Genomic DNA, 25,458 nt, shown 5'->3' on the forward strand with positions numbered 1-25,458 from the left:
GCCCATGCTCCGCAACAAGAGAAGCCACGACAATGAGAAGCCTGCACACCACGATGAAGAGTAGCCACCGCTCGCCGCGACTAGAGAAAGCCTATGCACAGCAATGAAGACCAAACAGAGCCAAAAATAAAATAAACAAATAAATAAATAAATAAATTTAAAAGTTACACAATCAACTTTGTGGGGATCATTAAATATTGTGTTTTTAAAATAATATTTAATGTATTTAATCTGCTGGAAATAACATTTCATTGTTCAAAACTGACTTAATTATTTCTAGGCAGGCTTGTTCCATCCTCTGTGCTTTTGTATACAGCAATCTGTGCACGTAACAACCCTGATTTCTATGATCTCTATTCATGAATAATGCTAATGAATAATAAAAGCCGACACTTTAAGCACTTACCCTGCACCATCACCATTCTCTTACATACCTTACCTTATTTAATACCACACAACAAAATGATGATCAGCCCTATTTTATAGATGAGAAAACTGAGTTTGAGTGGTGAAATATCTTGCCTCGAGCCACACAACTGGGAGATGGTAGCAGCAGACACAGAATCGGGGCTCCCCTCCTTTCTGGACCTCACCACAAGCACTTACCTCCCTCTCCGGCCAAGCCAAATTCATCTCTTTTCAGAGGCCTTTCTACAAATGATCTTTGCTGATCGGAATTTGCTTTTTTCCTTCTTCTTTCAGTATTTATAAACTCAGTTGGTAGAGCATTCATTTGTAATTTTTGGTAATTTTTGTGATTTTTAAAGTATCATCAAAGGTACTTCATGCATCAGGTTAAATTTTTATTTATTTACGAAGAAGAGACTCTGTTCTCTCTCTCTCTTTTTTATTCTACTGTGACCTATGAGCAAAAGAATGTTCTCAATAAAGTAGGTGGTCAGCAGACCCCATCAATTCACCACTCATTCATCACAGTGTTGCAATTAGCATGTGAGCAACTGCCTAACAAATATTCTATCTCATTTCAAAATCGACTTCATTTACCAATTTCATATCACTACTCATCAGTGTATCTAATATCCTCACTTATATAACTTTTCAAATCTGATGATGACAATCAACAAGAATGGCTTATATTTCTTCATAATGTACACAATGTACAAATAAACAGCCACAAGTCTTAGTAACAGGAGTCTTCAAAACAATGCAATCAATAAAATCTTGTCCGACAGGTGGAAAGAGCCCAGCATCTGTGGTTTATGCTGTTCTCTGTATAGCTGGCTGAGAAGTTAAACCACCAGAAGTGCATTAGAAAATGTATCTCATATTTTCATTTCCTAATAAATGAACCAGAAATTTATATTCTGCAACTTGGAAAGGCATGTTTTCTTCAAATAAAACTTGAACACTTAGATCTGTTCATAAAAATGTAGAGCATCTTAAAATATGAACAAATGCTGGAGTTTTAGGAATGACCTAACAGCTGCTGCACATACAGATGTGATATAAACACTGCAGAAACGTTATTCGGCTATTCAGAAATAGGATCTGGAAAGCCTTCTATTTTGGTACACAAGAGTTGATTTATTTTCCTCTTTCTAAACCAGGTCTTCCAGAAGTTAGAAAGAAAAGACTGCCATATTTAAAACCTAAATCAATACATGCCATGATAATGTTACATAGTTCACATTTCTACTAATTTGAACTGATATTCCAGTTTCCAAAAGATCTACAAGGCCACTGTAGATATTAAATGAAGGTTGCCATGCCATTATGAACAAGCAATAGTATGATTTTCTTTTGAGACACAAAAAACAAATACTTTTTTTTCTTTTTTTTAGAAACAGAGGTGGAGAGAGAGACAGGTAAGAACTGTAACAGAATAAAAGAATAAATCTGAAGTCCCAATATTTTTTCTTTCAGCCAGAAAATGAGTAGCACCAAGCAGAGCCACCGTGGTACATACACAGAATAAAATGTGAAGAGGGTCTCCCAGGAATGTGTAATGCTGTGTTAACAATGCCCACCAGTTTGTCCCCTGCTGTGTCTCCAACCACACCAGTTGCCTTCCAGTCCCTGTTCTGACCCAAGTGCTTTCCTGATTCTGAGCCTTCACATATGCTGTTCCCACTGCCTTAAATGCTTTTTATAAACCTTTCTGCTAAGAAATTTATACTATACTCTAGAACTTAGCTCAAATGCTGTTCCTCAAGGAAGCATTCTCCAACCCTCCAGATGCTGTCAGCCCCCTTTCTACACTCCTATAGCGCCCTTCCTTCTACACAGCACTTTCCACAATTGTAATTAAACAATTAAATGTGCTGTTTGTTGTATAGATAGTCAATCTATCCTTAGACGCCAAGTTTTAGGCGACTCTTGTTTTTCAGCTGTAACCACAACACCCAGCAAAGTGCCCTGGCCCCACAAAAGAGCGCTCAGTATATTAATACTCATACTTTCACCGCAAAGCACTATCTCCGATCTCCTGCTTTCCCATTTTCCTATACTTTCAACTTGATACTCTGGCCTTCAATTAAGTTAGGGCCAAGGAACAATGGGTTTTGGCAAAAAATGTGGCCAGAGATGTACCTCACGCTCATGAGAAGACTACTGGACCCCACAAAATGGCTCTGGTAAGAAACACCCCCTTCCCTTGCTCCTTGGAGCAGTCTGATTTCTATTCTAATGTTATTCCCTTTTGGTCTGGTTTCACAGTCTCTACTGAGAAAAAAGTAATGACGGATCTTCTTGCATTCCTCTTGGGAATTTCATAATGCTATTTCCACAGCTGACGATCACTTGGACTTCGGTGGGGAGGGAAATTTTTTTTAAAAGTGCAATATTTCACAACAGCTGAAATAATTTTCTGCCAAAGCCTGTTCTAAATTCAAAGCATGTCTTCTCTGTATACACAAGGCAGCCAAAGGTCTAGAGATATAATGTGACATATGAATTTAGCACTTTAATATGCAAAAACAGAACAGATATTTTTATATACTACTAATGATAATAACTGCTATTGACTCTAAAGTAAGCAAATCTAAATTTGTTTTCAAGTTAAGCGTGTTACTTGAGAATATTCGAAAACATTTGCTAAAGGGGTGTGAACAGTGCAGACTCTCATCAAAATCCATCTGTCTGAATCTATTAACTGGCATTTCCCCAGCTGGGGCATTCCTGCATAACAAAAGCTCCTTATGCTGAGGGTAAGGGCTGATACCTAACTTAGACACTGGATTTATTTTATCCAGAATTAAAAGTTCTAAATAAATTTTGTCAATGTGGGTCTTTATGACCCAGCTATATCAAACACAAATCCAAAAGTTGATGTTGAATAGAGAATTCAAGTTCAAGATTCAAAGTCAAGGTATTCATCAAGACTGTTTTTTCTATTAAAAAAAAAAATCCTCCACAGCTTGTTCACAAAAACATCTTGAAAATGCTCATGTAAATTCTTCAGGGAGGGGGATGTAGTGTTTCGTCACCTTCCTATCCCCTACTGACCTGACTGCTATTTTTCGCTCAGTGTTAATGAACAGATATTATATGTGATTTTTCAAATGTGTATGTTTTCAAGGGATTAAGATATTTGGATTACCTAAATTAAAAAAAAAGAACAGAAACAAACAAACAAAAAACCCCTCCATTTCCATCATCTAAAAAGATTAAAGGTTATATGTGTCTTTTGAGTACATTGAAGGTAGTAATAAATACTTGCAGATTGATGATCATATATTGATCTTCTATACCTATGTCAAGTTTATCCCTAAAACCTTCCCTTCTGAAAAAAGGAGCTGCTTTTCTAGGCTCTGCAGTAAATGCCATTCCTACTGGCCCTGGCTGGGTCTGTTTCACTGCCACTAATTTTTTTCTTCCTTGTACTCAAAAGTATGTATCATACATTTTTTCTCTCTCTTTTTAGGAAGTGAACTGAAAGGATTCTGAACTTAACATCAAAAAAGTTTGCCATTAGTTTGCTTGAGTATCATAAGCTACTTGTCATTCTCTGAAAACATCATGGGCACAACTGTGCTTTCAGGGCAACCAGCAGTACTTCCTACTGATGCTGAATCGTGAAGGTTCAATTTAACTCTTATCTCTAGCCTTCATCCAACCCTAAAAAGGCTGACATATCAGACCTCAGTAGCTCCAGAAGAGTATAGGATGAAGGCCTTTCCCAGACACTCTGCTTGCTGTCATCAAGCAACAGCTCTGCCCACAGACACCTCCTGATTATGCTATACATAGAGAAGAAAGAAAATGAATAAAGAAAATTCAAAATTAATAAAAAATCTTGATACGACCTCGAATCTCTTTCTTCACAAAACCTTTTTATGTGAGATACTTTAAAGAATTTTAATTTTAATCCCCTTCTCTTGCCCATCCTGGTATGAGCTGGATTAAGCTATCCAAGTGTTACTTGCCAGAAGGACAGGAAAAGAAGGGGGAAAAGGAGCCAAAAAATGCATACACTGCCTCCTGAATTGTCCGACACATAACTTATGAAATTTAGAAATTCATCATCAGTCTTATGAAGTCTAACATCGTCTCTGTTACTGACAGCACAAAAGTAAAGCTGGAAGAATACATAATTCATTAACTTATAAGAAGTGCAAAGGAGATTTATCCTCAACTTCCCCTCTGCCAAAAACATAAGCACTACATCTCAATGGAGTTAAATACAAGAGCTTCCTTTCAGAACAACTGTAAAAATCACAGGATGTATAAAATCATTTTAGTAGGTAGAAAGAATAAACAGGAAATCCCCTGCATCCCCACCTGGCATTAGTCTAGCTGCTCCTTATGCTGGAGGAGTCCTGAAGAGATCAAACCAGAGCTTCTGTGGGAACTTTCTTTACTCAAGCACCACTTTCGCACACTAAAGTTTTACAGAGGCCATCAAGGTAAGAGGTTAAATTTGAAATGAAATTTCATTTTGGTGTATTTCAATCCAGTAATGTAAACCACACATAGTAAGTAGTAAGCTATGAACTGAGCTCTTGTTTTAAACTATTGTTTTTGGTTTTCTTCCTGTATTCAGGCATTTAGAGAAAGGAAAGGAAACCATATTTAGAGCATCTGCTATGTGATAAAATGGTGTTTTCGAAGTGTGTCCCACAGACCTAGAGCTTCACAATTCTCTGCAAAGCATCTTAAAAATGCAGGTTCCTAGATCTTCATCTGCTCAACCTGACTTTCTCACCATTGGATCCCAGATTATGTATATTGAAAAAGCACGTCAGGTGATTCTTCTGTACTAAAACGTGAGAATTAATTAAATGACTGTCTAAATGCATTCACATAGGTTATCTTATTTAGTGATTTAAGAAAGTATATACAAAGCAGAAATAGACCCGCAGATATAGAAAGCAGACTTGTGGTTACCAAAGGGAGGGGAGGGATAAATTAGGAGTTTGAGATTAACATATACACACTACTATATATAAAATAGCTAACCAACAAGGACCTACTATATGGCACAGGAAATAATACTCAGTATTTTGTAATAACCTATATGGGAAAAGAATCTGAAAAAGAATATACACGCACACACACACACACACACACACACACACACACATATATATATATATATAACTGAATCACTTTGCTATACACCTGAAACTAACACGACATTACAAATCAAATATACTTCAATAAAATTAAAAAAAAATTTTTAAAGAATTATTGCACCTCAGTTCTAGGAGCCCATTAACACTCAAGTGTTGATGTTTATAATTTAATTTGTATGTTTATTCTCCATCTAAGCAGAAATAACGGTGCTTCTCTTCCACCATGAATGCTTCCTGGTTGAGCACAGGAGCCTTCAGGAAGACAGCCCAAACTGTGAGACTCTGCTTAACTCCTAAGCCTTTATCAACTTTAGTTGTATCACATGAAAAATGAGTATAATACTAACTTTCTAGGCCTATGTTAAGTATTAAACACAATAACTTGTGTGCCTGGTACTTTGTTAATACTCTAAAAGTTGCAGCTATTATAATTTCCCTTGAACAAAATGGTGCATTTAAGAAATAATTGTATATTTACCCACAAATAGTGTTTCCATCTTAGAATACCACATAAGATATGTGACTATAAAGCAATGTTATCATTTAAAAATACCTATCATAGTCATGTATCTGCTGTCTCCATGAAAGGAATTCTCTTGCGAGATCACATTTATTTTAAAAAATGCTGGCGGGCCGGCTTAAAATATTTTCAAAGTGCTCTTTTGAGTATACTTTAGAAGAATGTAGCTATTATCTTTGAGTGCTTTGTATAACCAACATGTTATCTTTATAATCAACATGTTAGTTTTATAGCTATAGATAAATAATTAAGAGTTTAAAAGAGGGGGAAATCTGTCCTTTCAAATACAAATTGTTAGTGCCAATTTTTGGCACTTTGAGAATGGACTTGCTCTTTAAAAAATCGTTAAGTCTTTCATGGTCAAATCTGGTGAAGAGATGGTGATTGATTTTCTTTGGGGACCCAAAATCGGAATCAGACCAAAAAAAGAATGAGACTCATTTTTTTTGTGTGGTTCATAAGTGGCAATTCCCAAGAAGAGCTTCAAACATTGTTGGGATAAGGGGGTAGGCCACTAATGACAATATCATTTGGATGTAAATATTTCAGTATATTTTTCAAAATGTCTTATTTTAGTTTAATCATGCTTAAAGCATCACATGTTGCTTATTTTTCACATTCTATCTCCCCACAGGCTTTCTTGAATTAATATACATAACTTAGTCTGTAGAAGTTGTTTTTCCTACTATAAAGATTTCTATCTATGGCTTTAAGATTAAGCAGAAGCCAAGTATAGTGGTGAGAGAGGATGTGATGTGATGTACAGTTCTCCCTAAACCAATATGTATAGAAGTTTGAGGGGTCTTGGATAGATCACCTAGTTCTAACCTTTGTTTCAGAATACTCCTTAGCTTTGTGAACCCAGGCCAAGAATCACATACATTTTAGAGTTTAAGTGTCTTCATTATAAAATGAGGATGTTAATAACACTGACCCTGAAGGTCATTAGGGTGAAATAAAATAATGCATGTGAAATGCTGATTAGCACAATCTCTGGCACATGGTAAGGACTCAGTCAATGCAGCTGTTGCCCGTTTTGCTAGGAACTCCATAGTGGGGAGCAATGGTTTCAACCAGACCACTCTGGTTGAAATTTCTTAATCATTTTGAAAGGTTGACCAAGAAAGGATAAGATGAACAGGGTTAAGGGATAGATGGTAGTTTTCTCTAACCGTCTCAATAATCTCCCTAAATTGAGCTCACAACTGCCTTGAAGTCGTAAGTACATTATTAATATTTCCCACATTCCAAATAGGGAACCCGGGTCACAGTAAGATTTCTAAGAGTGCCAGTAAGTTATCAGTGGAGGTAGGAATCAAATTCAGCATTGTTTTCAGTTGGGTTCTCCAACAGTTCACTGCCTTTCATATGCAGATGATTTGTTATGCAATAATTTAATTCAATGCTTTTCATAAAGAATGCCACAGAAGGCCTGCTTCATGTGTGTTACTTTGTTGTTGCCCTGGTGACATTTGAGGAGCCCTCGGGCGACCACGGATATCTGAGGATTCCAGATAGCAACTCCATGTGAACAAAAAGGGTGAGTGTTCCAACAATGCAGCTGTTCAATGGAGATTCTCAAGTTGTGCATCATGAATTAGTACTTTTCTTCTGGCTTTTTTTCCTCCTTGCCTCTAGTCAGCATGTTAGATAAATAAATCCAGTTTTCCATGAGAGGCTGAGCTTATGCATAATCAAAGAACTCAACTATTTTTCATGAAATTTTCTAAAATCTTTTAAACCATTGACCTAAAACCATTCTATATATATATATATATATATATATATATATATACACACACACACACTAAAGTCAGAGAATTATAAGATTTTTTATAAGAATCACTAATAGCTGGAAGTTCCTTGAAAGAAAAGATTTTATCTTATTCATTTTTGTGTCCCCAGTACCTGGTACTGCGGTTTTGCATAACGTAGGTCATCAATAAATGCTTACGAATGAGTAAACACAGCCTTCGAGATCCGTTTCAGATCTATTTTCAAGAGAGTTCTTTTTAAAGTAACTATGGCCCAAAAGCCCTGTGAAAAATAGATCAAGAACTCACATTAGTTCCACTGTGGAACTTATAGACTATCAAGTCTCTGTAATATACCACATGTACTTAGGACACTCATTTTAACTTTAAACTTGCAAATCCAGGCAACTGCACCAAGACTTGGAGTGAAGAAGCCCCAAGAAGTGAGGCTGGCAACTGGGAATTCACAGGAGCTCCTGTAGGTTCTGCTAAGTTAACAGAAGTCATCTTTAAAAGCCACAGAAGACCTCAGGTTCTCTGCAATACCCATGCAAGAAAAGAGGCTCTAACCATTATTCTTTAAAGTTGTAGAGCAAGATAACTTAGAAAAGATGGATATAAAAATAAATAAGGGCTTGTGATGCTTATACCAAACGCTGATGGAGAAAGTAAAATGGATTCACATAATCATAAAGTCCTAGAATTAGAAAATAATTTACAGGCTATCTGATATAGCCCTGGAAGTCATGCATGAGATCCACAAGCTTGTCGTCTGGCCTCTGCCCACCCTCCAGTCTTTCCTTCACCAGCTCTCATTCCTGACGCAAGGTCCCAGCAACACTGAGTAATTACTCATGCTACCTCATGCCTCTGTTTCTTTGCACGTGCTTGTTCCTCCCCTTCCTTAGAGTGTAATTTCTCTCCTTTAAGGCCCAACTCAGGGGTCATCTCCTCTGTGAAGCAAGACCAAGTTCATCACTCCATCCTCTGATCAATACCACTGCACTTGTCCGTAAGTCCTTGGGGGTAAGACTTAGTATATTTTTCATGTTTTTATTCTCAGTGCACAGCATAGCAGAGTACCTGGAAGATGACATTTATTAAATAAATGTTTTGAATGAATAAATGAATGAATCTAGCTAATTCCTCTCCATTTGCATAAAAAAACTGAAAGCCAGAGGTTATTCTTTCCTTCCTTTTAATTAAGCAGTGGGCCCTAATGTAACTAGCAACTAAGTATTTGTTTTATAACTGAGATGTGAACTAAATCTGTTACTTCAAGGAGGCCTCTAAAAAGTCTTTCTGGGGAATTCCCTGGCTGCCCAGTGGTTAAGACTTGGCGTTTTCACTGCCATGGGCCCGGGTTCCATCCCTGGTCGGGGAACTAAGATCCTGCAAGCAGTGCTGCGCAGCCAAAAAAAAGTCTTTCTGTTTCCACTGTTGGCCTTCATTGTCTTTTCTTTCCAACGTTTACATCATAAACCAGTTAACTGTTCACAGCAAATCATACCCGAGATCATTTCAGGACTCCTTCTCAGGCCAGAAGGCTGCAGAGGCCCAGGCTATCTGTAGACCCCTTGCTGCCACTCTTCTACTCACTCACTGTGCTCCAAGCCCCACACCCTCCTGGCCTTTCCCCAAACACATGCACATGCTCCTGCTTCAGGACTGATCCACGTTGTATTCCTTCTGCCTGAACACTCTTCCCCCCAGATCTCTGACTGTCTCTGCTCCAGTGCCACCTCCCCAGAGAGACCTTCTCTGACCACTGGATCCAAACCAGCACTCCCTTTAATCCTCCAGCTCCTTCACATTTTCTTTTTCTTCCTAATGTGCTATTTATAACACTTACATCTTAGGCATTTGTTTATTATTATCTGTCTTCCCCACTTAAATGGAAGCCCAGTGAGGGTTCTGATTTTGTCTGTTTTGTTCACCACTGAATCCCCAGTAGCTGGGACAGTATTTGCCATAGTAGATACTTAATAAATATTTGTTGAATAAGCTGAGTGAATGAAAACTTGGAGTCTCTGTAGAAAAAAAGAAAAAGCCATACGATTTGGGGGATTTTTCCCAAAAACCCATTTCCTCTAGTGCTATGATTTTTATTAATGGCCAAAAGGGAACATTTCCATCTTAAATAAATGAAAAAGTAATATTTAAATTTCAACTATGATTTCTTCATTTTCCCCAACCTAACATGTGATAACAACAGCAGTATTCATTTCCTTTAGCTATGAAATGAAAATCCCCAGTTGCACCTTGGAAGGAGGCTGGAGGACAGGGAAAGTTTACGTTGCTCAAACCCACAAAGCTGATAGGTGTGCCAAACACATAGGGGTGGCATCACAGTAGGGCAGGCAGAGTTTGAGGCCATCAGAGGTGAACTCAGCACTTAGGAGGGGACAATCAGATTCCTTTAATGTCCTTCAGTTATTGAGGCAGTGAGTCAGGCTGCCAACAAACACTTATAAAACATATCTTATGGGAAAGGCTTTGCTCTTGAAGTTAAGTAAGGCACCGTCATTCCCCTCAAGAAGTTTGTATTTTAGACTAATTTCAGAAATGGGCATTTTGCTTATAAAAGGGTGGCCACATATGAATTCATCTGCAATCCCAAAAGTCACTTGGTGTGACTTGGAGTTGGAGTCTAATCTCAAGTTTATGGCTAATGAGATGACCTGGAACAGGTTAACTGAATCTCTCTGAGGTTCAATCAGCTCTTGTGAAATGAATGGCTTGGACAAGACAATCTACAAGGCTTCCATATTCTCTAACATTTCATGGTTTTTTTGAGCTAAAAGAAAGAAGAGAACGTTGGCTGGAATTTCCTAGTAATATTAAAGAGTTTGAATAAGTAAGTATCATCTCTATCAATATCAGTCCACCTTTTTGAAGCTTGCTAGGAAATGATTCACAAAAGAAGTAAGAAAAGGCATTCATTCTTTTATTTCTTCAACAACTAGGTTATTTTGCCATGTGGATTTACAGTAAGAGGTAAAAGATTTTCCTTAATGTCAGACAAAGTTTCTCTATTACAGCACAAAAGAACTCTTGCTGGTGAGACAGGAACCAGACTGAAACACTCAGTAGAGTGACTGGAAAGGCAGGAACTTAAGGCTGAATGAAACTCTGCACTTTACTAGCTGTGTTGGCCTCAGCCAAGTTCCTTCACTTACCCCATCTTTAGAATGGGGGTGATAACCATGACCTCAGCGTGTTGCTGTGACGGTTCACAGGACGAGAGGGGGAGAAGCACTGAATCGGGGCCTGGCACACAGCAGACGCTCACGGTCCTCCCACCCTCTCGCCCACCAAGGGGCACTCAGCTATGGAAGGGGGAGATAGTGGCCAGGTGGGAAGGACTTGAGCCAGTCCTTGAAAATGGGTTGGATCTAGGTAGGCAGAAGGGAAATAAAAGGATTAGGACTGGAAGACATTTGCATGGCTCAAGGCATGGAGTCTGAAATAACCGTGAGCGTGAGCGTTTAGAGCCATTTCCAGTCACTGGTGGGAGGACAGTGCCAGGCAGCCTGTAAACACACAACAACAACAAAAATCACCTAGGAGCCTTGTTAAAAAATGTATACTACACCCCCTCCCACCCCACCCTCCACACACGCACACACACACATACACATTACACCCTAGGGATGATTTTGACCCCTTGGATCTGGGGAGAAGTATTTTTAAAAAGCTTTTCTGGTGGTTCTGATGCTCAGTCAGGTTTGGGAGCCATTGGGTTTAGTTAACAGCAACTGACTGATCTTACAGAGCAGGGCTCACACTGGGCAGCAGGAAAGTGAGCAGAGGGCAAGCACTGGGGTAGGAGCCTGGGTTCAAATACCCCCCTGGCCCCCTCTGGCCATGGGACCTTGGATAGTCACACCATTTTTCTTATCCTCATTTGTCTTATAATGTAGTAGAGATCATAGCACCCACCCTGACTACCTTAAAGGACTTTTGTGAGAACCTATTGATTTTAAACCACTGTCACAAACTTTAGTGGAAAAACACTTAACTGTAAAGTGTTACACAAATATTCAGGATCATCATTAATCATCATCATTATTCTCACGGGGACCCTGGGATGCCAGAATGCCACAGTCAGCTCCCATCTATTATACCCTGCTTTAATCTTGAGGCAACATTGGGGCAAGGCTGTGGAAATGGTTCCATATTGTCGCTACCCAGGAACAGTTACCCCTCCCTAAGTGCTAGACTGTGATTAGGGTTTGGGTCCTGCAGTCATCCAGGATCTCACAGATCTCTCAATGACCTGTATATCATTCAAAATGTGCCACTCTCATAAATCTACATAACAACAAGGAGTAGTTACTTAATTTCTCCAAGCCTTGGATTTCTTCATGCGTAAAGTGGGGACAGTATCAGTACCCAGGGCCACACTGTATGATTGTGTAGGCCGTGCCAGGGGGACGATGGAGGTTGAAATCCAGCCCGGGGTACACTCACCTAGCCACACGCCCATGGGAATGTGTTTTCTCAGAGGAGGCACCGTTTTCTAACAGTCTTCTTCTTTTTGCTTTTTTTTTTTTTAACATCTTTATTGGAGTATAATTGCTTTACAGTGTAGTTCATGGCCCCGAGTGGAAGCCTTTTTCTTAATCACAGCAAGCTGCTGTGTGTGCTAACAGGGACCCTGAGAGTACTTGCCCTGAAGCCTGGGCATCAAATGAAAAAACACATGAAGCCTTAGCACAATGCCTGGCATAAAATAGGGTCTGATTCAGGGTAGCTGAATCTGCCTACTCTTTTACTATTCAGAACTACACAAACACGTTCTTGTTTGAAGTAGCTTAAGAGAAAATGAAAATGCACACACTCTTCTTTTTATTCAATTGCCCAAATACTTTGCATTAAATAATGAACCTAACTTTCAAACAAAGGAAGATGTCTTCTTTTTTTTACATCATTAAATGGGGAGTTCTATGTCTAGCTTCTGATAGCAAAGGAGGATTTAACCTATGAAACATTATGAGACTAGACTCGGTCAGCTTTAGCGTTCCTCACAGAGACAGATGGACATCATGACAAAATAAAATTCGCTGATATGTGCTGGAAATCCCTGGTGATAAATCACAGGCTTTATTACTGCCTCTCCTAATTTCCTTTTCTTAGTAAGTAGTTCTAGGTGAAATCTACACAGGAAATAGCCTTAATGGTTTTAATAACAGTGGTTTAATGAATAATCTATTACAGATATTGTAAATAAATTTTAAATTAAGAAACAGATTAATTAAGAAGTTTTCAAAAACAAGCTTTGGATCTGAAAATCTAGCATATCCCAATCTCCTATATACCTAAGCAATGCAATACCTTTAAAAAGCTAATTAAAATACTTGCTTCAGTATATGTAATAACTAAAATATAATCATTATAACTCTGTAAACACCAGGGGTGATGTTATTGCCTTATTTCATAATGATGCTGTCACAATCAATAAACAGTAAAAGAAAACAAACACACTTTCCTTCTTGGGAGATCACCTTCCCCAAGAGCAAGTGGCACAGAGCATATGGAGTATAGATTGTAGATGCTGAAGGGAAAGCTTGCAGGTTCCTTCCAGATCTAATATCCTGTGATTTTACAAGTCACTTTTATCTTACTTAAATAACACCAAATCACCAATGACAGTGAACTCACCAATAATGCAGGATTCGCTACCTCATTTGCCAGGCCCAGTATAAAATGAAAATGTGGGCTCTGCATTCAACAATTATTAATAATTTCAAGATTGTAACAGTAGAGCATATAAACTAAGTACGGGACCTCTCTGAGCATGGGGCTTTGCCTGCATGTGGTGCAGGGACTGTTGAGATTCTACTGGTATCTGCAGGCCCTGGACTCCTAGCTTTCCCCCCTCCTTGTTCCTTCTCCAATTCTGGCAGATGTAGTTCCAACATCAGAAAGTACCAGTTAAGTTGCTGCTGTTGATGGGGGCTAGGTAACCAAAGCAGTATGGGGAATGACACCGGCAGGCATCCTGGGGTGCCCTTCTGGGCTTCTGCCCTTTCCTTGTCTATCAAAACATCTGATGAAATCCAGACAGAAAAGGAACAAAAATACTTAGAGCATTAAGTTTCCTTTAGACACACAGTCTAGTTTTATAGACTCATTGATTTTTAAAGTTAAACAGGGCCTTAGAGATAATCTAGTCGAACTTCTCTCATTTTAATTTGGTGTCCATCAAATTCCATTTAGGCCAAGGACATGGGAATGATTTCTTGGTTGCATAGCTCTAAAGCTGATAGTAATTTTGATGAACAAACCGTAATTGATGATCTTTCAGAAAAATGTTAGTATAATAGTATGATGAATGATTCATGCTATAACACTAATGGATTTGCACAAGATGCTGCCAACCACGTTAGCAACATATGTACGGTTTGATTTTGTTTTTAAATTCGATTCAAAGCAAAGAGAGTGAGGCTAATGTCTTAGCTCTTGGAAATCCCTGAACATGGGATCTAGAATGGGTCCATAAGATATGGGAACAAGGCAGATGAATCCAGGTATGAAGCGAGTGGCTGGTTTAAGGCTAGAGCAAAAAGCATCTCCTTTAACAGAAAATGTCTGTTCTCCACAGAGAATACATCTATGTATCTATATATCTATATCTACATCTATATACATATGTATTTTTAAAAAATGAACTCTTATACATTGTTAATTAGGGGTCAGGCACTATGCTAAATGCTTTGAAAATATTAACTCATTTAATTCTCATGACAACCCTATGAGATAAGTCCTATGCTTATCCTCCTTTTTAAGATGGGGAAATTTAGGACCATCAGGATTATTTATCTTGCCCAAGGATCCACTGTGTAAGAGGTGGAGGTAGGGTGCAAACCCATGTAGTCTTGCTCCAGTAGCTGCTCTTAACCACTAGGGCATGATGCATGCCAGTAATCTTCCACCATGCCCAAACACCACTCACCCCGCCCTCCACTGCATTGTATGCAACAAAAGTAAAACAACATGCATTTAAGACACTTGGAGATCTATGCTCCCAGCACTGTAGCCATAGCTGTGCCAAATAATTATACCAACGTTATGGCTGAACTGATGCTAATTTCACAGATGTGAGTTACCATTACACAGCTGTGATTTTATTCAAATGATGATGCCTCAAACAGCTTCAGTCACTTCTCCACCACCACCACCACAGTGCTTCTCTACAGGGTTAAGAGCAATTTTCCACTTGTCATTGTTGCTTTGATTTAGAAACTAGAAATTTAAGAGCTAGAAATCAAATGCTTACCCTAAAGCCTCTCTTCTTTCTTTCCAAAAAGAATAAAACAGCCTATGAGACAATGGTTGAAATATGTAAAAGCTTTTTTTTTTCTCTCTTACTTTCATTCTAACAATTGCTCCTCTTTTATGTCTATTGCTTATGAAGTCTTTTCTTGGGACTAAAATAAAGATGTAATTTATTTCCAAGACCATGGCGACAATTCCTCTTGACTAGGAAAGGTGTGATCCATCATTGTTTTTCAAGAGTTCTGCAATGAATGCAACTCAGCCTCGGCCAAAGAAAGGAAGCCATCTTTGCAATGTCATTGTGACAACCCAGACATTCTCACGCAGCAGTAGATTAGTTTAACTTATTCTGTCACACCTTCCACATATTCATATATTTGTACTTTCAGGACATTATTCTAATGGTAAACATTAAATTTCAATGGAAAACACCTTCAAAGATCCTTCAAGAAACCTGGACATGTTTCTACTTTATCCAGATGGAGAGAGGATAAGAAGCATATAAGACTTTCCAATTAAAGTCATTGACAGTAAATGTATCAATTTTCATGAGGTTGAACAACAATTATCTCTAGGGTTCATTTAATTTCATGCATAGGAAGGAGAAAGAAGTATTCAACAAACACAGTATGTCATGATGAAATACAGATTAAAATATGCCCTATTACACAAAATAACAGAACCATAAGGTTCTGAAATTTTTATTTTAGATAAAAATGTTACTAAGGAAATATTCTGCCTGAGAACATAAGATAGCTTGACACAGCAGATTTGCAAATACAATATTGTGTAGTCATGGTGCATTCTATACTGTCCTTTAGCACTTTCTGGAATCCTGCTCTATTTCTGGTTAAATAGATGAGTTAAGGGATTTGAGCAGCAAAATAAAATTTGTGTGCTTTGCCAGGATAAAACCACAGTCCTGAATTAATATCCTGCACTACAGTCCCAACATGCTTTGACAAGGATGCTATTTCATGGCTCAATAAATACTTATTGACTAACTACAAACATGACAAAAATGTTTGCCCTTCAACTCGACTGCCTTAGGACTAAACACTCGAGGATTCTGAAAAAAAGCCCAGGAACATTGCAACACTTCTCAAACCACGTTTGTTTTCATTTGGCAATATCCCTAAACTTGCAAAAGGGTAGAATAGAAATATACTGGTGGATAAACCCCCAGAAAACTACAAGGTCTCTAAGCACATTTTTCTTTATAAGTTGTTTTGTTCAACATAAGATTGAAAAAGCACACACACACAAAAAAAGAATATATATTAATTTCATAGACATGTTCCACATCTAAATGATCAGGTTGGTGACTGATCCAAAGTTGTATTAAATGGTCTTAAGGGATTTCAGCCAACTGGCAGGGCTCCTGTCTCCTATTCAGAGCACCCACCCACAAATAATGAACATGGTCCTCTCTTTGCTCCAACTTTAGGAGAAAATGTGTTACTTCCAAGGGTTGGGCAGCATATTGCAGATGGGTTAGGCCATGTTTAAGTTATCTTCCTTACAAACACAAAAACTTAAGATGTGGTTACCTATTTTTCTCTGAGAAATTTCTCTTCAATCAACTTTATTATGGACAGACCATAATTGGTAAAGGTCAACAAATGGATGCAATATTGGAAAATTCAATATAGTACAGAAACTTTCTTACAAGCTAAACTTTGATTAGCCTATTCCCAGATATCACAACACTGGAGAAGTCACCTTTCCAAGATAAAGTTCTTACCCCATTATATGTGGAGCCAACAAGTCACGGTAACCATAGACGTATTACTGCTAAGATTATTTTTATCTAATTAACTATATTTTAATTTTTATGGGGCAACCCTAAGAAGTCTTTCCTTTAAATGTTCTTTTTACTTTGCAATATCATTTTTAAATTTAAAATGTATATTTTATTAGTGTGATATATTTTTATGATTATTTTTTATTCATCAAAAGTTCTGGGACCAAGTAGGTCTGTCACAAAAGATTATTTGATATATCACTACTATTATTCAGCTATAAGAATGCTGAGTTTAGGAACAGTGCTGCTATTTTTCTTATTCCCCAGAAATTTAGCACATGTATATATATATACAGTTCATGTCCCAATATTGTGTTCTAAATAAAGGATGCCCTAGGACTTGGTCCTTGGCCCCTCCTCTTAACTATATTCTCTTCTAAGTAACCCCATCCAGTCCTAAGGCTTTACTCTATAGTAGTCATATGCCAATAACTCTCAGATTTCTATCTTTGGCTTTGACTTTTCTCCCAAAACTTTACTCGTACAACCAGCTCTTTGACTTTTACTTTGGATGTCTAATAGGCATCTTTGGCTTAATTTGGCCAAAGGAGAACTCGCTCTTCATCTGGCTTATGCAAAAAAAGGTCCTTTTGCACTGCAAGATGCAAATATTCCACCTGTCCCCAACTCAGCCCACGGCTCTACAAACCTAGGAGCCCTTGATCCCTCTCCCTCACCTCCAACAAAAAATGTCAGCATTGTTGTCTCTACTTCCAAGACATACTCCAAATCTGTCCCATTCTCTCCATTTTCATCATTATCAGCCTAGTCCGTGTCACTGTTTCTCTTACCTGGACCACTCCAGTAGTAACTAATTCAGGTCCTGTCCCTCCTCTGTTTAAAATCCTTTACTACTTATCACATGTAGAACCAAATCCAAACTTCTTGCCCTGGCAACAAGGCCCAACCTAATCTTATAACCTGACTCTACCCATACCTCTGACATGATCTCTTACCATCTACTTGTACCACCTTTTTTCACTATGCTCCAGGCACACCGTTTTTGTTTTGTTTTGTTTTGTTTTGTTTCCCTTTTCTTTTCTGTCCCTGTAAAATATCAAGCTCATTCCAACCTCACTTAAGCAAAACTTTTCTTGGGGACTTAGACTATGATCTCGTACTAGACACAGACTGCTGCGAGTTACCATATGGTAGTTAACACAAGTCAGTGATTCTGAACCCGGACTCTACACTGGAACCAGTACTAAAAAAGTACTGATCCCCAGGCCCCATGTGAACCAAATCAGTCTCTGGGAGGCAGTAAGGACATTCATATTTCCAAAAGGCTCCAGGTGACCCTGTGGGTAGCTAAGGCTGAGAGGAACCCTGGTACATATGATGTCTTCTCTTTCTCTGATTTTCATTGTATATTTACCTGACTTAGATTTTCTTTTTTGTTATTGTTAATATAAATCACATCTAAGTGTATTCCCTTTTCAAGAGATGTTTAAAAAGAAAAAACTGACAGAGTAGGATGGCCTGTTCTTTACAGTAAAGTGATAATAAAAAGGAAGGACACTGACATAAAACAAATGAAAACGATCAGCTAGTATCATCCTGTACTTTTTGCTATCATGGAACACATTTAGATTTTAATAAGGAACTTTTTTATGGCCCATGTTCTATTCTTGATCCCGCTCTGCATTAAAGTCCCAATCTCATGTTTACATCACATCACAGGATGCTACTGTTGACTTTGAGGATGAATAAACCTGTTTTAACATGACAAGAACTCGCTGAAATTTGGTGGAATTAGCATTTCTAACAAAACTCAAACTTTTCAGTGCTTTAGGTTAGTTTATTTTTGGCAGCAATATAACTTCCTGCGTCTAAGAGAAATGATTTAAAATAAGACTATGAAAGAGATCAAAAGACTTGGCCATCAATTAGTTCACAAGCTACCTAAATATTGTTATGTGAGTATAAAGGAATCATACATATGGATTACATTTCCATTAAAACAGAGTACGGTTTTAAAATGAAGGAGCAGAAAGCTTTAGAAAATTCATTTGGATTTTTTCAGACCTTAACTTCTTTTTTTTAATAAATTTATTTATTTATTTATTTTTGGCTGCATTGGGTCTTTGTTGCTGCACGCGGGCTTCCCCTAGTTGTGGCAAGCGGGGGCTACTCTTCGTTGCGGTGTGCGGGCTTCTCATTGCGGCAGCTTCTCTTGTTGCGGAGCATGGGCTCTAGGTGCGTGGGCTTCAGTAGTTGTGGCACGTGGGCTCAGTAGTTGTGGCTCACGGGCTCTAGAGCACAGGCTTAGTAGTTGTGACTCACAGGCTTAGTTGCTCCACGGCATGTGGGATCTTCCTGGACCAGCGCTCGAACCCATGTCCCCTGCATTGGGGGGTGGATTCTTAACCACTGAGCCACCAGGGAAGCCCCAGACCTAAACTTTTGAGAAGTAGTTCAAGCTGCTTACAAAGACCAGAAGCTAAAGGGTATGCTTCTGCCTAGAGAATTTAATGATGCTATAAAAGTTAAGAATTGTCACCAGTGGTGGCTGATTAGGGAACTGAAGAGGCCAAAAGAACCTGTCATTCACCTACCTTGAAGAAACCTGTGTTTACGCTTTATGACAACATCTCTTTCTTGCAGCCCTTGGCTTCTTGCAGCGATGGTAATGGGCAGGGCACACCACATAGGAGCCCCAACAAGGTAGATGTATGGCTGTTTGTTTTAACTCTCTATAAGCCCATACACTACCCAGCCCAATAGGATGACTGGGAGACAAGCTATTTTTGGTGCATAGGGTTATCCTTGTCATTGCAGGAGGAAAGAGCAATTTTTCCAATTAATTTTGTTGTTCTTTTTAAAACTAATTGCAAATGACAGAGAGACTCAGAGAAAGGATTTCAGGTCCATGTGTCTCCATAAGAGCCACGGAGAAGGCAGCGTGGTATAACACAAAATGGGCACAGATGACCTTCGACTTCTGACAACCTGAATTAGAATACTTCTTTGAACACTAACTAACTTTGTCATCTTGGGAATAAACAACAATTACCACCATTATTTCAATGATCAATATTGAGATGACAGGTGAGAAAAACTCTTGCTGACTCTTATGAGGATTAGAGTCTTAGGTAATTAAGAAGTAAGTACATGTTGTTAAAAACGCCACAATCCGATGAAAGTCTGTCAGCTACTACAGAATTGCAAAGCCCAAAAAGAGCTCCCAGCATCAGTCTTTCTTTAACCAATAACTCCCTTTTATAATTCTGTGATGAAATGAACATATTTGAACATCATTCACACCTCATCCTTCTATCGGTTTCATTACTTGTGTCGTTGTGATGCGTGTGAAGAAATAGTTTTCCAGTTATGTATAGTCCCCTCCTTCCCAAATACAGTCCCACAGCACAGAAATCCACAAGCTTCACTATGTTTAAAACAGCTCTACTTCTTCTTGTCTTTTTGTCCCATTGACAAGACGGGCTTTCATGAAGAGAAGTAACAGTGAGTTAGAATAAGGATTTCCTGCCTCAGGATGTTAAAAAGCAAAAGGACGCATCAAATACCTTCAGAATGCTCTAGACAACAAACACAAGTTTGTTATAAAGCACTTTGAATACTGTTCTACTGACTAAGTGTAATATGAAGAAAATTTTAGGGAAATTATAGAAGTCCCAGCACAAAACTTTTACGTGATAGAAAAAAGCTGAAAAAAAAACAAAAGCCAATAGCCTCACATCATCTCTTGGGGGGCGGGCAGAGTCTCTCTGGGGTACATTCATACAGTTGGTTATGATGATATTGTGAACTAAACCATATAAAGAAAACTTTTACAAATGAAGAACACTTTCACCTAGAATTGATGCCAACATTAATAACTTAAGTATTTCAGTGTCTCATGGCCAAAGTTCCATATTTTAGCTACCTTTGCAAGAAAACCCAAGAAAATCAATTTGCATCTAAAAGCTCCTTCATGGAGTTGGCTTGGTTTTGTGGCAAGCATCCCAGCTTGCTTAGAGAAGCAGAGGTTGAAGTCTGCTTCACAGAGGATTGTTTGGTCCCAGTTGAATAACCTGCTGGCATCCACTGTTAGCAGAGTGGTAAGCAGATATTAATATTCTGATTAAACATTTTAAAACCTCACACCACTATTTTAAAAAATAATTACACTATTCTGGGAGAACCCTTATACTTACCATTCTGAAGCCACTTTTAGCCTTAATTTCTATATATCCATGATCTTAAAAATCTCTACCTATCACTTATTTCTCAGAATCAAAACTTTCTCTCCACCGCCCTAACTAAACTGCAAAGTCTAAAATTCATGTGAATAAATGACTTCCCTGGAAAATCTTAACGGTTTTAAATCTTTACATTACACTCTCGTCCTTCCCGATGTCCTTTTGAAAAAGACAGGGCTGCAGTCATCTTTGGCCTTAGCTTCTATAAAAACCCAGCACAGCTTTGGCAGCCCTCTTGGAAAGACTTCTTGTTTCCTGAGGATCCATTGATTTAACAAACTTAACAAACTTAGTAACAGAAGCTATGAAAGAGACATTTGCAGTAAGCATTCTGAAGTTATGAAGCAACAAAAGTTTACTAGACCACAAAAACTTCTCTAACACCATCCATCATGTAGATTATACAATTTAGCACGATAACACGGAAAGTTATTAGTTGTTATTAATTAGGTCTGCAATGCACATACAGGTCTTTAAAAATCAACAGTCAAAACTACTGGGTTACCACAACTTATTTCTGGGTCCAGACTGCAAAGCCTGTTTATTTCTTGGGTGCTTACTAAATGGGGCCGCTGTATTGGAGAGAAAATACGGGATAAACATTTTATGCGGACAGCATTGAGTGTTGGAATCATCTATAATCCCTGCTTCTAATTTGACCAGTTAGGTTGATAAAGACCTAGCTCAAGGAGATACAGACTCTGGGCATCTACTCCAGAATGCTGTCAGACTAATGGAGAGATGTGGCTGCATGGGTGTAAGGACAGAACATCTTGCAAAGGACTTCTACATTTCTTCAATAAGAAAAAGGGGGAGGAGCCCAGAAAAGGTTCAATCTTCCATCTCACCCTTGGCATCCCTGCCCTCTGTCCAGGCTTCATACCTTCTTCTTCTCTAGACCTCTCTTCCACCCCTGTGGTCACTGGCCAACTCAGGAGATACTGCTGGAGAGACAGGAGGCAAGAAGATCCAGAGACTAGACTCACGGTCAGCTCGGGGGCCCTTCCATCCACACGTCCCCCATTTCCAGAAACATCTTCCAGCAGATAACACTTGGGGAGAGCATTCCTAAATCCTACACTGCCTGGGAACTGTGCTGTGGCGGAAGGCCACCTTCCCTTATTGTGGCAGGTATGATGTGGTGACTAACCAGACCTAATGCTCCCAGCATGGGCTCTGAGAAGGCTCAGACCACTTCCTGCATCCGTGGCCCTACTAGGAGGTAGGTCCAAGGAGCTTGCACAGAAGAAAGACCACAGCCAGGAGGCTGGGGGAGGTGCTAAGGAGGGGACTGGCCTTCTAACCTAAGCAAGGATTCTTAAGGACCTCTTGGCTCAGAATAATCACCTCTTTTCTTCCTCTGAATCATGAGCAATGGATTCCAAAAGAGAGGCCGCTCTTTTGCAGCCCCCAAATGAGGAGAGCGGATCCACAGCTGGACAGGGGTTGTGGGCAGCTATCTACGAGCACCAACCACTGTCCATCTGTCTTGGCCCAAATCCTCCCCCTCTACCCCATAAACATCTGTCTCCCAGAGCTTTGGATATGCTCCCTAGCCTTGTCTTGACTCCCGCTCCCACACAGGCAGTGGACGTGTCCCTCGTGGAAAAGGCCAAGTTGGGAGAGGGACCGATCTCCTGGAGCCCACTTGGGCTGGGCACTCATTCACTCACTGGGCTGGGGCGGGGGGTGGGGGGGTGGATGGTGGCGGAGCCGGGGCCAGCCCAGGCAAAGCGGCCACTCGAAGGAAGACTCCCCAGGTAACCCCCGCGCCTGCTCCCGGTCCCGCGCGCAGCGCCCCGCCGGGATGTCCGCGCGCGCGGGGCGGAGCCCACACGCACCAGGTCCCCGCGCGCGGAAAGCGGGGAGCGCTGGCGCTCCGGCCCGGCCCAGCAAGGGGGTGAGAGCAGCCTCCTCCGCCCATCCCCGGGCTCTGAAAACCTGTGCCGGGAGCCCACGGCGGCGGCGGGGCGGTGGGACGGGCGGGGCGACGCGGCCCGCGCCTCCTCCCGCTCCCGCGGTCCCGAGTCTCGGGGGCACCGACCTGCCAGCCGTCTCTCCCGGACGTTTTTCCACAGCCGATCCCAGGCTCTGGCCGTAGAGTCCCGCAACTGCTCACTGATTGACCGCCTGAGCTGCGTTTGGAAAGGTTTCCGCTTGCCGGTCATTTTAGATCCGTCCTCATAACGACCAGCGGGCTTGCCACCGCCAGTCCCGCGTGGCCCGCAACTCAGACTCCCGGCGACTCGAGACGCCAGACGCGGGACTCCCGCTGGGGTCCCGGGACCAGCCAGGGGCGCGACAGGGGTCCTCCGCCGTCCAGCGCGGGGGGCCGGGACGCGTTGCCACTGCGCGCGCCGCGCAAGGGTAACTTCAGCGCTCCGTCGACTCCTCTACCCCTTTCCCACTTTCCCTCCCCTCCCTCCCCTCGGCTCAGCGCTCCTCCGCTCCCCTCCTCTCCCGTCCTTCCCTCCCTTCTCCCTCCCGGACGGTCTAGCGCCCCACTCCTTCCCCCAGGGAGCTTTCTCTCCCTCCCTCCCTCGCCTAAATCTGACAGCTTGGTTCCGACGGGCCCCCGATTACGGAGTTTCCACCCCTCTTTTCATTTTCACTCAGAGGCCAGGGGCTGTACCATATTCCTCCCATTTCTTGACACTTTACATTTTTTCACTCAGAAAGCGCCACCATCACAATCATTACAAAAATTTTAAACTATGCCATAGCTAGTGCCGAAATAACTCATCGTAGTTTTCCTGAATTCAAATCACTTTAATTCGACTCCTCAGTTTGGCTGACATTCTTTTGGAGTTAGATACTGGTGCACTTGTATTATATCAATCTTTCCTGGTTTCATCAATGAGATGATTATCTGGCTGCAATCTACAATCAAATTAAAATGATTTATTCATTGCATAGCCATTGACTACGAGGAAAATAACTTGTAAATATTAAGGTCAAACCTTGAGGAACCTACATAAAATAGATTTACATATTCTGGTAAAGCATTAAAATCTGTACGCAGTTAGAAAAGTAGGTATTATGGGGAAGTGAAATGTGAAAAGAATTTTAAGGTATTTTAGCCGATAACATGAAGTGGGCTTATAATTAGAAATTAACCCTAATTCCTGCAGGGAAGAGGCGGGAAATATACTGTTTTTTTTTTTTTTAACATGTTTATTGGAGTATAACTGCTTTACAATGGTGTGTATATACTGGTTCTTTAAGAAATACCTGAGGAGGTGGTGTCCAAGTCATTTCCCTGGGCTCCAAAGCCTCACTCAAAAGATAAAGACAATACTAGCTCAGGCCTCAGGGTGTCCTGCTGTTCTCAAGGTTTTGCTTCTAAAGAGCCTGGAGGACCTTTAGAGAAAGTAATGACGGTAATGACGACAACATTTGATGTAACGCAAGGATATAAGATGTGATTAATGTCATACATCTCAAGTTTGGCTAAAGAAACTGAACTATTTCAAAAGAGAATTTCTGAATTATTTAAACAGTAAAATTGCTTGAATATCACTTCTTTTTAATTGCCTTTGTATCAGGCTGCTAAATAAGAACCAGAGTTTAGTTAGCTGTTTTCTTTGTCTTTTTAAAAAAAAAAATTTCAGGTGCTCCATGTGAAGTTTGAAAATTAAAGAAAATTATCCAATCCTCTCTCTATTATATAAATTGCTATTGACTTAAGGAGTGGAAATTAACAGCTACCTGAAGTGTTCCCTCTACAATTCTATACTTTTAGTAAATATTCCCTCCACTAGTTTATATTGTTGGTAGAAAATGGGGGGGAGAAATGATGGCAAAAACCAGCTTTATTGTCTTATTCTCTTATTTTAAATATTCAAAAATGTTCACTAGTGAAACACTTCAGAAGAACCTAGAAACTAATGGTTGAGCTTTTTTTTTGTGCCATCCTGGTAAACCTTTGAAATTGTCAGTTATGAAGCAATAAGTCATGGATCAGAAATGGACTTGAAACTATGGCAGCCAGTTACAGACTAATCCAGATTGCTTTCTGGACCCATGCCAAATACCCTTTTGATTACATCCTGTTTTGTATGCATGTAGTGGTAAGGAAATGCTCTGCCAGAAGCAAGATTTGTGTTATCTTAAAGTGACTGCCGTGCAGTATAACGACAAAACGTTTCACAATTACATTCCCAGGGAAGCTGTGTATTTAACTTTAAAAAGAGGATCTCTAATTGAATCAAATGGAGGCAGTAGTTGTAACATTATATGCACGGGAATAGAACAGTACAAGGAACATTCCAGCTATTTCACTGATCATTTAGCTCTGAAGATCCTGGGTCCCTACTGCTTTCTATTTTAATACATATTTTATATTCAGATGTCATTGATTAGG

At 39.9% G+C, this 25,458-nt stretch overlaps 1 protein-coding gene across 3 annotated transcripts in view; it reads right to left on the reverse strand.

Moving 5' to 3' along the window:
- STARD13 (StAR related lipid transfer domain containing 13) overlaps nt 1–23,468 on the reverse strand; it is a 227,928-nt gene extending 204,460 nt beyond the window's left edge. The window contains exons 1-2 of one of the 3 annotated variants that reach the window (XM_036832085.1): nt 23,140–23,468; nt 21,944–22,036 (exon numbers count right to left, since the gene is read on the reverse strand). The gene's annotated coding sequence lies outside the window, so the exon portion shown is untranslated. Of the gene's footprint in view, nt 1–21,943; nt 22,040–23,139 lie in introns of all 3 variants that reach the window. The other 2 variants (XM_036832084.1, XM_036832087.1) reach the window with 2 other exon arrangements.
- Nucleotides 23,469–25,458: the final 1,990 nt, after the last annotated feature.

This window comes from Balaenoptera musculus, chromosome 18, assembly GCF_009873245.2.
Source record: "Balaenoptera musculus isolate JJ_BM4_2016_0621 chromosome 18, mBalMus1.pri.v3, whole genome shotgun sequence".
NCBI lineage: Eukaryota > Metazoa > Chordata > Mammalia > Artiodactyla > Balaenopteridae > Balaenoptera > Balaenoptera musculus.